A 12,837-nucleotide genomic window follows, 5' to 3' on the forward strand; every position below is an offset into this window, starting at 1 on the left:
GATAAAATTTTGGGGTGAAATGAAAACCTCAGGCTAAAATTTCCCTGTTGAAACTTTTAGATTTATCAAAATCAGCAAGCTAAAATTATAATTTTACCCGCAAGGAAATTTATGGAATAAAAAATAGACTTTTGATATAAACTTTTTAGTGTTATGTTAATTAATTAGGAAAATACATCTCTAGATGTAATAAGAGATCTTTCCTAGTTTTCCTACTGACTGTACACTTAAAATCACGGTAAAATTTCTCGCTCCGTGCGATCTCTTTTTTTTGTTGCGGTTATTTGCATAAAAATAAAAATTAGACGAGGAAGAGGCTGAAATTTGCTTTTCGAAAATAATTTTTTCATTTTCATTTCCCTAGAGTTAAAAATAACGGGAGTTTTATATTTCTTAAGAATCTTGCACGAGATTATTGCCTACATTTATAATTTAAGGAAGGAATTTTCGCCTGGTGTTGCATTGTTGAATGAGGGAGTTTTGTTGTTTAGAATAAGTGAACATTATTCTGGCGATCACGGAAATTTTTCAAATAAATTTAAATGCAAACATGCACTATGCTCTAACAAAGCAACTCTTAGGATTCGACGTTTTAGTTTTTGGTGAAATTATTATTTTGTATCGCCTTTCGTAGTGTGAAACACGTACGGTAGTGTAAAATTTTCGATTCGCCAATATTAGCGATTGAAAGTAAATTTAAATAAAACAGTGTCATATTATAAAAACTGTTGCTATTTTTAACGAGATGCAGGAGAATTGCACGATTTTGATAAATTCAAAATTTGCAGCTATCCAACGATATTGCATCAGAAGATAGATATTATCTTCTTGCATCCCCCATCGATTTCCGATGTATTTGAACAGGGTGATGTCATGCTCAAGGGGAAAATTATGTATGCACTCGCGCCTACCATTATGCAATTCCTCCAGGCACTTGTCGTTTTCCATCGGGACCTGTGAGGATGAGAATTCCATTATGAGTAAAGTGGCATTTCACCTTTTTGCGAGAGGCTCGAAGTTGTTTACACGCGCTGCACTCTCGTAAAAAGCTGTTGCAAGCTGCCAGCTCGCAGGGTCGGGCAACAAACTGCTCTATTGGATCAATCAGGCAACAATAAAAATGGGCGTAAAACACGCCTGAGTGTGTGTACACAACAGTAAACTGAATGGTCGAGGCCAGGAAAAAACTGGTTCAAAATTCCACGTCATTGTTTACATTTTCAGTCAGAACTAGGTGAACTTTTCCACACTAGAAAGAAGTTTTAATTCATCTGGTATATTGTACTGTAGAAAAGCGTTTTTATTCAATCATCTATGCTCTATATTGGTGCTGTTCATTACCAATATTATTATTACCTAAAAATGCTACATCCAGCGATAAACGTTTAATCTATTTACTTTTATCTTATGTCATATAAAATTCTGAGATTTCAAGAATTCACCATCGGTAAATACATATACTTGTGAGAACATTTCCTTGAAAGTCTTTAAAACCCGACTAATGTCATTTTTGGTTAGTTTCAATTGACTATGTAGGGCTATTCTCACTGGCCCGGAGCTCAACAATAAAATTATACTCATTGGTTCATTATCTCAATAATGATGTCGATTGTTAATTTGAAATAAATACGAAGAGACAAGGCTACGTTTCTCCAGGCCTCTGCTTGTTCCGAGTGGCGCGAGTTCTTCAGCCCTTGTGTGTCTCAGTAGTAGAATGAATCTTGTAGAATTTTCTCTCTCGTATTTATTTCAAATTAACAAAATTGACATAATTATTGCGATTCGGACCAACGAGGGTAATTTTATTGTTGAACTCCGGGCAAATGAGGATAGCCCTACAGCTAAATTCTAATTAAAATAGAAGATCAAACTATAATTGTTTTTTTGGCTTTAGGGGAAAGATGTTTTTAAATGATAAATGAAGTTAGTGATTGTAATTATGAATCGGAAGAAGTGGTTAACCTCACTATTTATATAATAGCCTCTAAAACTATGAGCAAAAATTCTATTTTAGAGCCAAATTTATTTTCGAACTATTTAAAAACTTTTTGTTGGAACGAGGATTTAGTTATGTTAAAATGGCACTATATACATGAGGAAAATTCGGTCAGAAGTCATATACGTTCTCATTGCTGCTTTCAAGCAAATTAGACTGCTCAACTAAGTAAGTTTTGAAAGCAAATTTCGCGCCGAGTTGAATGAAAACATATGTCGGTGGCGTTTGGGCAAGTGGTGCTTTCTTCAACAGGCACTAACATGTCATTAAATCCGAAATGAATCTACACGCACGCGAGTTTTGAAGATCCTCGGGCGGCATGTGTCTCTGCTCGTGCAGACAAACTTGCGGGGCCTAATTAATAAACTTTGCCAACTTCCTGCTCAGGCGTGGAAAAGGCAAACACGCGGCACTGCATCAAAACTGCGCTGCATGCGTTCGCTGCCGGGCTAAATATATACGTACGTGCCGCGTTGTTTATCTGCTCGCCAGAGTTATTTCAGGGACCACGAAATTTGCTTATCTGTCCGCCCGCCGCCGAGGTATTTATTTTAGCGCGGTGCATTCACGCCGTGCCCGGCGCCGCCGCCGCCGCCGCTCCAGCAGCGAAAAAGGGCTTTTTATAAAGGCTCCCAAGGCCTCTTCACCGCCTCCAACGCGGGCTTGAAAAGAACACAACTCTTTTGTAGATGGGCAGCTCCTTTGTTCGCACACGCTCTCTCGCACAAGTTCCTCCGTCCGAACTGACAGGACACGCCTTAGCAGCATTTCCTGCTCGGAGTTTAACGAAATAAAAGGCTCATCAGAATTGCTCCCAATCGTATTTCAAACATGATGCCAACAATTCTGAATTTTTTGCTCTTCTGCCTCACTGTTTAGTTGGAAGCAATTATATTTTACTCTGCAACGTAAAATCATGTTTGCCTTCAAAGACGAGGAAAATCGCTTGAAGGTTCTGTTCAAAGCAGAAGTTTTTTTGCAACATGTTAAATGAAATTCAGCTTTCTTGTCTCGGCTAACAATATCCAAGAGAAATCATAAAAAAATATAAAATGTCGTTTTCCTCGTATACACTTTATAGCTATTATGTAACGTTGTTGTGAGTTTTCCTGAAAACCACTAACTCAAGAGCCATCTAAAATGACTGGGAAACCGTCTAAACCGAATATTTCTCCTTTAAACTATCTTGAATAAATCGAATATTTTTCGTTAAAAAGTCTCAAATTTGCAGCCCTATACTTGTGAACATGTGATGGTTAGTGGCATCCCTTAAAAATATGCAGGAGGCGTCAATATTTGAAGCTTTATATTGCCGGTTATAGTATCGAAATATTTATGTATTTATTCATTTATCTCATAAAACAAAAACCAGCCTGTTGACTCGGATTGTTAAAGCATTCTCAGGAGTGTCAAATGAATTGGAGATATTTGAGCAGTTCGGGGATCTAATCCTGGCTGCCCATTGTCAGAGATGGCAAAGGTGGTTAATTAAGTGACTCGAAATGTTCAAATAGCTCAACTGGCTGGGAGGCGCACCGGCGCCGACTCGCCACTTGCTGGTGTTCACGCCTTTCCAGCGGCCTTAAGGGACAAATGTCTGGCGTTTCAATAAAATACGTCGGTGCGGGGAGGCGAAAATAGGGCCATATGGGGCCCAAGCACCTCTATGCAGCCAGTCGTGCCCAATATATGTTATCCGCTCAGCGGTGTTATTGGGACTTGGTGAGCTCAAAGTCCACGGGATGTGCTGACAGTGAGTAGAGGTTAAAAATATATTTCCGCCCAAATCCAGCAGGGCAGATAAAAAGCACTATCTGAATTTTCCGCGTGCCAAGCAAGTATGTATTTTTGGGCCAAGTGTTGGCTGCCCGCGAGTGTGTCTCGTTCCTTATCACGCCAAGTGCACCTCACTCTCTATTTTTAATCCGCGCCTTTCTGCTTGATGCTGCGCTGCCTGCGTAATTTCAATTAGCGCAGAGGAGGCAGCCAGCTAGCCACCCGCAAGCCCGCCCCTGCTCCCCTGTGACAAGGGTAATTACACCGAGATAGACAGAAGTAACCCTCTCTTATAAGCGACATGACCCGCTTGCTTGCTCTGTTCTTCAAACGCGCCATGTTGATGGGATTTCTGAAGACGCCGATGGAGAGCCCTCCAAGAGAGCTGCTCCTCCTCCGCCTCCCTTATGCACTCGAACCCTCTCTGGCTCCAAGCTGACTTTTTAATTACTCCAATTGCACGTCCCTCGCCGCTCTTCTTGTTGTTGTTTCTCGCTTTGTTTGACAAACTACGTCATTTCGATGCTCTACAGGCTGCGTCGAACTTTCATTCCAAAGCAAAACTCTATCAAGGGGGACTGTTTGCTTAATTAAAAGTGCAATAATTGCTCTCTGAGCCGTACATTTTGAAATTGGAACACTCTTGAGAAATTTTTTCATTATTAAAATAGTCTTATTTATGGCCAGAATTATTGCTTGTAAAAGTAATTTTATATAGTTAGTGTATTTCATAAGGAGCTAAAATTCTGCTTACAATTAAAACTTGCTTCGGTGTTTATTATTGAACGAATTATGCACTAAAACATCGACATTTGGTGCGCCAACAATGCAATGACTTTGAACACAAAAAAGTGCAAAGTGATGGATATCACCCACGCGCGCGTCCCTCTGCAATTTGCGTACACCATCGATGACTCGGTGCTTGAATACGTGGACAAGGAGCGTATGCTCGGCGTCCATATTTCGAACGACCTGCGTTGGCACGCGCACACCGAGATTGTACGTGGAAAAGCGGCCCAAACGCTCAGTTTTGCGGCACGCAACATGAGAGGGTGCACACCCCGCGTCAAAAGGGTTGCGTACTTGACGCTCGTGAGACCGATCATGGCCTACGGCCTCCCAGCCTGGCACCCGACAACACAAGACAACGTCAATAGGCTGGTGAGAGTGCAAAAAAGGGCAGTGCACTTCATCTACGGCCGAAACCCACCTCCGGCCCGCGAGCAAAATATCATGCCATTCCCAATGCTGCTAAAATACAATGATCTAAACTTTTTTAAAAAGTGTGAGTGTGGAAAGACTGATTTTGACGCGCGCGCGAGAATAACACAAGGTCGTGTAATGAGAGGTGATAGTGGCCAACACCCCCGCCTCCAGCCGCCCCCGACCCGCAGTGTTTTCGGCCAGCGCGCTTTCTCCTTCAGGGTTGTCAAGCCGTGGAACGATTTACCTCCGGCTCTCAAGGACTGCACCGCAGCGCAATTCCCAGCTCTACTCAAGCAGCAGTTGTGGAGTGAGTTTTAAAGTGTCTGTGATCGTCTAATAGTACATAGTTAATTCGAACCGGCGCATCGCGATGACTACGGTCTGTTTTATCGATTTTCCGCTAGCGTTGTAGCCTTTTTTCATCTGTAATTATTGACCTGTACATTGCATATGTATTTTTGACTTAGATGAAAATAAACAAGTATAATAAAAATTTAAATATTTTTTGAGATCAAAAAATGTACTTTTTGTTATATATTATAACTAAATTGGTTGCAAATGAAATAGAAAAGACGATAATTTAATATTATGTATAATTTTCTTTTTATCAGCTTTTTCATATCTTTGTCCCTTTTAAAACTAAAATATAATAAAAATTCAGAATTATATAAAATTCGAAAAAATAAGTTTCTGTTGATATTTGGCAAGACAGTTGATTAATTACTTTTATTTTCCCTCTCATTTTCTCTAGGAATGCTGTAATGAGCAAGTTACCAATTCTAAAATGCCGGTTCTCATTGCAGACATGGAACAAATAAAAATATTATCTTGTATACATATCGACATTGTAAAACTAATCCTTTCAACAGCTCCTTATCATTTTTGTTATCGTTTGCCATATTTAATTAAGAACCAGATGAATTGAGGAGACCTCGAGAAAAATCAAAAGTAAGCTCATATAAGATTTTAATCCTCGCTTTCGATAAAAATCTAATCTCCGACTTGTGTCAGTAAGAATTACAGAATGGAAAGGAAATTTATATGGAAATTGGAATGTTAATAAAACACATCTCGGTCCCATTGTGTTGGTTCTATGGGCCTTCTGCTTGGGAAATAGTAGAGCGGCGACGAAATACGACGTGAATTAATGTGGGCCTGGAAAGGTCCGCGCTAGAAATAGACCGCTGTTACGTGCCTCAAAAGTAGTCGTTTAATTTAATTGTGCGCAGAGCGTGCAATTGCACGAATAAAGTGCGCGCCCACAAATCACCGCAAACGGCGCAGATAGCTGTGAGAAATACTGCAATATTTCCCAGTTTTGTCCTTTAGCCACTGCGATTTATTGCTGCAGTTTTCTTGCGTCTCGTCGTTTCCTCTGCGTCGGCCTCAAGGAGAGCAAGAGTTGCGTAATTTTAAATCTTCATTCACACGCGACGGTTTATCTAGTTTTAACTCTTATTATTAGTGAATAAAAAATGATCAAGCACATCTTTGTTTTAAGCAAATTTAAAAGCAGAAATAGTGTAGAAATAATCGGACTTGTCCTCGTTGTCTGCAGTTGAGATTTGTATTGTTCACGACATGTTTCGGCTCCAACTGGTGCTCTATTCATCCTCGAGTGAAAATTTCAATTCAGAGGCCTATTGTATTTTGTTTTCTGCTCAAGCAATAAACAAATCAGAAAAGCAAATTATGCAGCCTACATTGTGTATGCATTATTGGCCTATGATAGCTTATATCTAGGGTTGGAACCTTAAGAAGATGGTCTATTTGTTTCTGTACGTCTGACTTTAATTTGGTCATCAAATTAACGCAAATTAAGCAATTTTTAGATTTTTAAGCCACAAATGAACCCTCTAAAATCCATCTAAAGTGCCCTTGAAATCAGATTAAAACTATTATCTCACAATCTGTTTTTTCAACTGCAAAATTTTTCCTTTTTTAATGGTGTTCGAATAAATTGTTTTAAGTTACTCTGGACACATTATATTCTTGTTTATTCTTGCTCTAGTCATATACAATAAAATACAATAAGATACAATAAATTATCAGGTCATAGGTAGCAAGAAAAGGCAAACAGTACTAGCGAAAAATTGCTAAAACGATCCATCACTGGGGATATCACGCCGCACTGAGCCGCAAAATACATTTAAATTCTAACATAGAAAATTTGGTTCTACACCACTCGCTTTTAGAGTTATTTGCAAAATTAATCTGATATTTTAGCAAATTTAAAATTTCCTCTGATTTATTTAAAATAACCAATAAGTGAGTTCAAAACCAACAAAACCCTTCAAGTTTGGTAAAAAGCTGTCATCGGTTTCGTCCAAAAAAGTCTAAAACTCCCAGTCCTTTTTACTCACTCAGAAAGACAAGAGAAATTGGCGCTTGAGCTTCATTGGCCTGTGGCAAATTTAGATTGGTCGTAATAATAAGTTTTTATTACTTAGATTGCTTGGCTAGAAAAAAAAATCAATGAGAAGTCCTTTTTACTCATTCATATCAAACAAATTTTTTCATTGTGGCTGAAGAACCAATAATTACGAGCATTGTTAGGATCGGAGTATGAATTAAAAGAACAGAATTGTCACATTTCTCTTTCTCCTTTTATTTTCGACGCACACAAGATGCAGCTGCATTACTCGGCGCTTTACACTCGCACACAAGACTTAAGTCCGAACAAATCCATTTCACCTGCGATTTGCACCATCACTGCCGCCGTCGCCTCGTCGACACGTCAGAATCGAGCGACGGTGGTAATTGCTCGCACGTATCCTTGTTTACAAAAGCCGACGGCAACAAAAAATCAACTTGCATCTACTCGCAACGTGATCATCTAGCCCGCAGTCACATCATCTCCAACAAGAACACATCGATTAAAATGTCACAATGTTCGCATGCTCACTTTTCAGGAGAGGAAAGAGCTCTAAGCGTCTATTGTCCCTCTCTCTCTCGTCGTTAAATAAAATTGCTCTCTTTAAAAACACTTAACATCTCGTCTTTATTACAGAATAGTAATTTTTCACCCTTTTTTTAACACATTAAATATCCATCAGCGACAACAGCTATAAATATATATTTTACGCTATTTCGAGAATTCCCTCCAACAAGATGCAGAACATTAAAATTCGCAGGCAAGCACTACTTCAACATTAATTTTTTATAGGTTCACGGCTGGAGTGCTTGTTTTAATTTTTTAAATACATTTACGTTAGTTTTAAAATTCCCGCGGTGAGTTGCGGGCTCTTTGGCTTAATAGCTTTCTTTGTTTCTATTTTGTAATCAACATCTGTCTCTTCTGATTGAAAATTTTATGTATAAACGAGGGACCCTGCACTTGAGCTGTGTACTTTATTCCTCTCTTGGAACTCTACCAAATTCTGGTTTGGGTTTGTGTGATGCATTGTTTTTTTCTTTATCTCGTGAAGTAAATTTTCTGTTTAGTGTAGCGTGTAATACAGAAGTACCACTTGGCAGATTCCGTTTAAGCGTCTCATTTCCCTGTATGTCCCTTTGAAATCGGAAAGAAGCCGGTATTGGAAAAGCTCAGAGGACTTGAATGATTGAATCGTCGTCGGAACTCTAGCATAATTCGATTTTTTTTAACAGTTGTAGACATAGAAATGGGGAAAAGCCAGTTCGCTGGGAATTTTGGCACGGAAAGGCGACGGTGGAAGTGCTGGGTCTGGCCAACTTTCTCCTCTAGTGATCACAAAACTCATCTTTCTCGCCCGAAAACGCAGACTGAGATAAATCTCGAGATGTGGCCCTAGTCGGCTTGATGAATGGGTCAGATTAAAAGAACGCTATCAGGCCTAATGACTAGCTTAATTAATTTAAGCAAACAAGGGGTGAGCCGTGAGCACTTGGCGCTCGCACCGCGCAGCTGGCCGCTTGCCAATGTCGCTAATAAATATCTCCACCAAATCACGTGTGAACAGAGCGAAAATTACTCATCTCATGGCCACACAACCATTTTTCCAGGTCTTAATCTTATAATCATTTCTGTGTGCTTTTCCTTTTTTTGCATCGTTGTTGGTTCAATAAGGAACAGGGAAATTTAGCGATCTTTTGGTTTTGAAATCTATAAACAAAAATGCAATCTGAAATAATTCGATCAGGATTGTGCAACATTAAATTTCAGATATTGAACATTTTTTAAAATGATTAAAAAGTATATATGTTTATGTTTTTTGCTTGATTTCGCTTCCTCTAATCGCAATCTATCAATCGGTATGCGAATTATGAAGTAAATTTCCTTTTAAAGAAATTTATCATGATTTTCAATAAGGATAACCAGTGCTCGCCCCTTGATTGGATTGCAAACTTTGAAGCCGATTTCCACAAAGTTAACGGCACTTTCCCGATTTTTCAAAAATATTTCGGGTTAAAGTTTAAGTTATTTTTCGCAACTTTTGCAGGACACTGATTTACTTTTACTGGATTATAATGATAAATTTATCAATGAAGCAGCTCTCTATCGATCCGATCTAAATTGTTTATTACAATTTTGCACAGCATTAAGTACATTGTTCTGAATCTGGTGGAGTATTGATGTTGGACATAATTATGTCCCAGTTTTATCGTGACGCGAAGAAATAAACTGAATGTATTTAAAGTCATTACATATAGTCGGTCCCATTTTTGTTCGCTTTCGTTCACACCGTCTGATAACAGGAGGCAAAAGTTTTCGGGTCGTTGACGCTCGGGTGAAAATAAATCACTTTGATGAGGACAATAGAAAGGGGTGCGAGCGGGGGTGCTCACAGCGGGTGGCGAATAAGAGAATCGCCTTTTCGTTTGCCTTGGCAGCAATAGTGGCAGTCGGCCAATCGATACCAAATTTCCTATATCTTGATGCGGCCGAACGAACTGAATTATACATCTAATTGATGGAAATTTATTCATTGCTTCGATGCCTCCGTTTGCTCTTAAGCCAAAACTTATTTTATCGAGAAAAGAGCGACTCATGACTTTTAATTCAATTAGAGCAACGAGGCAAAATTTCTTCATGCTTCAGCCGCGAAGTTATAGCACAAGTTGTTTGAAATGTGAAAATATAGCTCAAAGTAGGCTCTTGTAATCATTCCAGCTGAGTGCTGTTTCATTCCTTGTTTTGACGGCTGTGACAAGTAAAACAAAGAAGATAAGAATTGCTTTGTTTGCCTCTGTTGCCATTCATCTGCTTTTCTTTGCCATTGAATTTCCACAGCATATCGTTTCATGCAAACAACCGTGTTTTAGTTGGTAAAAGATATGGTGGCAGCCTTAATTAACCCATTTTTTTAAACAAAATTTAGATATGCTTAAATGCTCTCTTCAGTGGATTGATTACGTGTTTAATTATTAAAACAATTGATTCGCTTGATTGTCAAAATATCCAAATGTTTGTTTAATAAATTTTTGTTTACAGATTTGCAACAGTTTAATGCATTTTTATCACAAAAGGCGTCAATCTTTAAATGAAAGGGACTTTAAAGATGCTAAATTTCAAACTCATAATATTCCCAACTTAATCGGTAAATTTAATTTGAAATTACTCAAAAACAGCATAATTTTTTGGAATAAAACAATTGTTTGGTTTAGTTTCCTCGGTATAAGATTAAATTAATTTCGTTAAAACTTTTTTGAGAAGACGGTCTGATTGCAATTTACTCTCCCACGGTAGTAAATAGGAAAATTCATTCAAACCATAAATATAACACCAATGCGATCGAAACAATCCCAGAGCGATCGATATTTTAATACCTTAAAAAATTGGATAAATTACAGATTTAGAGCGTGCATTTAAATGACTGAAAAAAAAACACAAAAATTTCCCTGCCTGGTATAGTTCCACGAAAAAAGATAAATTATTTTGGATAAAATTTTATCTCAAACGTTTCCAGCTTTTGCCCAGATGAATTTTCTATTTTCGCCATTCTCCTGGGGCAGAATCGACCGCAAATCCGTACGGAGCGAAAGCCGCACTCTCCGGCCACAATTCGGAACATGCATATCTGCCGAGTCTCTGAGTATATGCTAATCACGTAGACTAGGCTTAATTGCACGTCGGTATAGCGTCGGAATCCAACAATATGGCCGATTCAACGTTCGCGGAAAGCGCCGATTGCCATTGTGCTCGAGTTGCAACCCTTTTGTGCGCCCAGGTACAAAACACAATCGCACGCACAATCGCTTGTTTATACGCTTGTTCGCCACCCGCTTCAGAGTAACGTTTCCCAACACGCCAACAGACGTATTTAATTGAAACCTATGCAAGCGCGAGAAACCGGATTAAACAGCAAAATGAGGAATTACAGCGGGACACTATAAAACAATGCCAACACAAATTGCGGGATTTGATTAAATTGGACGCATTTAGTGCACACAAAATATTCAAATATGATAACTTACACGAATTGTGTGTATCTTTAAACGTGATTTAGAGCTTAAATTGAAATTAATCTTTAAGAAATGATATTTTTAAACCTGTGGAGTTAAAGATATAATACAATATTTCCCCTATCTGAAACAGGAGTGGATTTTGCCAATTATTTTTTCTGTTTCCTCAGAGTTTCAGAATTCTCGGAATATTTGTCCAAATTAAAAAGCCATATATGAGCCTTTGAAAACACTCGGAATTTTTCAATTCAACCGCTTGAGTTTTTTTCTCCTGAAATCTCTGAAAGGGAAAAATCGTGAGATTGACGGTCAAAGCTTTTTTGCATCGTATTAATTGAGTTTAAATTGGCTTAAATTCTCCAAATTTCCTGAAGTTTGTCACAACTGTTGTCTTTTCAGTTATCATTGAAAATTTCCTGCATAAAACGTTCAATTTTAATAGTTATTTTCATGAATTGTTCCGCTGCCTCCAAAAATAGTTGCTGTTAAAAAATTGTCCATCAACAAACACATTATCACTAAATTATATAAGTAGGGTAGTTATATAACTATTTTAGGGAGCAACAAAAATAAAATAGCTAAATATTCCGACAAAAATATAGCTCTCTCAGCCCAGGAAACATTTAACCTATTTAGCTATTTATTCGTCTGAATAATCATGTGACCCACAAGAGTAACTAACCAATATAGTATGACTACCGTAATGGGAAATTTTCTGAAATAGAAATGTATTTCTCTTAACTATGTTGTGGAACTTTGCAATTGCGGTTGTTTCGATCAACCGCCACTCTAATGCTATTAATACCTTTGTACACACGTAATTGCACCAAAACAAGCATTAATCATTTTGTTTGTATATACATAACAAAGGCCTCATCAATCAACATGATTAGTTTGTAATTGAATTTCGTATCTGTTTTTTCTGTCAAATTGTCAAAACATATTGCAAAATAGATTAGCATCACAGTGCGAGAAATTGTTAAAAATAATAAACATTTTGGAATTGAAATCATTAATGCAGCTCTTTGAATTTGCGTTTAAACATTTCATTTCGCCAAAAATTACAGAGTGTGCCGCAGAGTACAGTCGTTTAAATCTTTAAAATGTCTGAAACAATATGATTTAAATATATTGATTGTTTTGGCCTAGTAACTCCACTTTTTTTTTCGCGGTGCTCGTATTATAAGCGCTCATGCCAGAGATTTTAATGTAGGAACTGTCGGTTATTGAATTCGAGAACCATCTATTAAATTTCAAACTTTTATGCCTTTTAAGTCGTGACCTCTAACCGTGTCGAATGGAAAAGCGCAGCATTTTTTAAATTAAATTTGCCACCTGTCAGTTGGAGTGTCCTGCTGCGTCCGCGAGTGCCGGCCAACCAATTACCAAAATTAAAGTGACGCTGCCCGCCGATAAAAACAAAGCCAAAGTGGTCAGCTTGGAAGTAATTGCATTTAGCTCTGGTGGGAAACGTG

This window comes from Cloeon dipterum, chromosome X, assembly GCF_949628265.1.
Source record: "Cloeon dipterum chromosome X, ieCloDipt1.1, whole genome shotgun sequence".
NCBI lineage: Eukaryota > Metazoa > Arthropoda > Insecta > Ephemeroptera > Baetidae > Cloeon > Cloeon dipterum.